Raw genomic sequence first — 3,188 nt, 5'->3', positions numbered from 1 at the left:
TGTGGGGGGGGGGGGAGGGGGTGTGTTCTTTTAAGAATTTTAGTTTAAAACAGTTTTAAATTCTAAAGACTTTGCATCTGTATCTTTGAAGAGGATCACCTTGAAACAGGTTGTAGTTATTCTGGGGGGAAGTATTTTCTGCTCCTTTTGCCAAATATGTGTTCCTTTACATCCAGAAGTACAAAATAAATGAAACTAGGCAGCACAGAGTGCAGAGCCCCACTGCAGCCCCGGGATCGGGCCCTTCAGCAGGAAGGGGATGCTTTGGGAGGTTCTAGCTTGTACTGAATGACTGTCAGCTCCGAGGGACGCACGTTTGCTGCAGAACAGGAACGGGTGGTTCTGTCGGCACCCATGGAATCTTACTTGGCCTTTTTCTTTGCAAACAAGTATCTGTTTTATTTTAATGAAGGCAGACAAAGAATGTTTGTACTCTGTTTTGGTTGCCTTATGGATTTCCAGGACTGCTGTGAGAAAGGACACGCTGGGTGTGATGAGTTCTCAGAATAACCTCCCCTGGTCAGTGCAAGACTATCCCGTGCTCAGATGGGCTAACAGTGGCTGTTCTTTTCACGGGAGACTCGGTGGCCATGAATCAGTCCTGGGTTTTCTTTCCGTATTCAGTTAACGGTTATACGGAGGGAATAGTCTTCTTCTCCAGGTACAATTCCGGAACAATCGTTTTATTTTCAAAGATAACCATAAATTAAACCAATCATCTTCTAGTGGAAAGTATTTCTACTGTTAACAGATTGCTTATATTCTGCTCAAAGCCGCTAGATGGCCACCATGGATCCTTCAGCTTCAGCCAGTCGTTGAGGATGGGGTGGCGAGACTTCAACTTTCCACAGCCCCAGGGAACAACGGGAGGTGCTTTGCTGCAGTGGGAACGCGACCACACAGTGCCGTGTTAGCGGTTATGCAGTTAGCATTCCTCTGCTTAGCCTGACAGAAAGAGATCCTGGGGTATAAAATCTCCCAGAATAAGAAAACACAACATGTTTTGCCGAATAAGAAGCTGTTGAAGAATTTGATCCAAAGGTGAAAACCAGAGAGCTCTCCATGCTACAGTGGAAGTTATTTTGTGTGGTAGTTTAACCCTCTTATCCACTGGGTGGTGGGTTTAAAGAAATACCTGAGATCTAGGTCACTACAGGCATCACTGATGAAATTTTGAGCCTGGTGAAGGCAAAGCCTTTTATGGATTCTTGAGGCACTAGTGTAGTCAGGAGAGGTTGGATAGAGCGTGTTTGCTCATCACAAGGTGCTGGTTTGACCTATCGTGCTTACGAACAACGGCATGACTCAGGCAAGTGTTATAAATTTCGCATTGATTCACACATACATCGTGAACTCTCTTTAATTTTGGTTTATTAAAAGGTTTGTATAAGGTAAAAGCAAAGCAGCGCTGGGTGCACAAGGGAGTAAGACTCCATCCATACACACAAAATGTAGTCGGATTTTTAGTCTGTGTTTATAGGCCTCTCCTTCTGGGAATTTATGACACCAACCTCGCCACAGTATTGTTGTGATGTCTATAGCAGTTGAAGGATGTCGTCCAGCCTTGACAGCTATAGGTGAAATTTATGGTAGTTTAAAGGATGTTATTGATCTTTAGGGTGGTGGCAGATGGGCTTCATGGTGGTGGCAGATAAGATCTTTAACTTCATCCTTGTTTCAGGCTTTCGTTGTTTCAGGCTTTCTTTGCAGATCTGGCAGTTTTTAGCAAAACACCAAATTCCATACATGGGCCCCTGCTCCCCCTAATTATCCTTCTTAGTGACACGAATTAACGTTCCATTTCTCACACAAGGACAGTGCCACAGGAGAGGGAGGGACTTTCTTCTTGCTGCTGGTCTCAAAGCAGCCACGTAGTTTAGAGGAGTTCAATTTATAATGAAAAGCTGAAAACAGAAAACAATGTCTGAAAGGGCGTCAAATGCCGAAGTCAGAATTTTCTAAATGGCATCAAATTCCAGAAAGTAATTTCTTGATATGTTTAATTACCAACACTCTCATTTAAAAGTGGGCGTTCCAGTTACTCTATTTTATTCCCTAGATTTCCTAAATTTGTGAAGAAAAACGTCGGGTTGTTTTTTCATCCTTTTTAAATTACATTTGATTTTTTTTCTGACCTTTTTTTTGTTTTCTATTTGACTATTGCTGTCTCTGCACGATCTTTCTTTCGAGGCTAAATTGAAATGTACTCAGCAATCGGCAGCAAGCTAGACTCACCGTCATGTTGAAACCACCTGCAAACACAGGGCCTTGCGTCCAGCGGTGACACGACTGCCAGAGCTTGGGGACTGTGCATCGAGAGAGAAAACACACACCAAGGGCACACAGGAACAGGCCTCTCTGACTTTTACTGTCTGCTATCAACAAAAGTGCAGAACCCCAGTTTTTCTAGTGTCTTGATACTACACATCGACAGGAATTTGCTGTTTCGATGTAAAACTGAGCTTATAGTCACAGATAGATGCAAGTGAATGAGCTCTGTAGCTGTTCCAGTTATGTGTATTTCAGACTGCTGGGGACTTACTGGCCACAACAAATACTAATCCATTGTCCTACGTACTTCAGAGAGTAGGATATTTTTAAAAATAGTAATTGGCTGTCAGAAGTGCCAATCAGTGATGTCTGGAATAACAAACACCTCTTCTTCAGTGTGATTGAGAGACCCTTAATGTCACTGCAAGGCTTAGGTTCTTCTTTGGATTCCAGAAGGCTTTAGGATGAGGATTGATCCTTGGAAAGGATGCAAGTGGAAAGGTAGCCTGAAGCTTCCGTGCTCTTGTCCACTGCAGCTCTTCCACCAGAGTCCCTGAGAAGGGAAAATCAGATGAGGAAAGCAGAGCCTTTGAGAGCTCAGTCATGCTGCCCTGTGCTTGGCCTCTCTCAGCAGGGCTGCCCAAAGAGGTGGCAGCCACTTGAAGGTGCTGAGGCTTTCCTGTTCTGCTGGAAGAGTACCTGGGTGGGTGTTTATAGGCAACCTGCTGGCAGTCCCTAGAGCTGGCTGGGAGGAGATTTTGCTTCCAAAACATTTTAGAGTAAAGGCTAACCCTGGAAGAACAGCCTTTCTTTTGAAGACTGGGAAGGCATCAAATTACCTTGTTTAACACTTCGATTAAACTCACTCTGAAGGTTGGTATTTTCACACACTTACTGCCCAAACCCAATTGCTGGGA

This window comes from Buceros rhinoceros, unplaced genomic scaffold, assembly GCF_000710305.1.
Source record: "Buceros rhinoceros silvestris isolate BGI_N320 unplaced genomic scaffold, ASM71030v1 scaffold23848, whole genome shotgun sequence".
Classification (NCBI taxonomy): Eukaryota; Metazoa; Chordata; class Aves; order Bucerotiformes; family Bucerotidae; genus Buceros; species Buceros rhinoceros.
Note: the sequence above shows the minus strand (reverse complement) of the source record.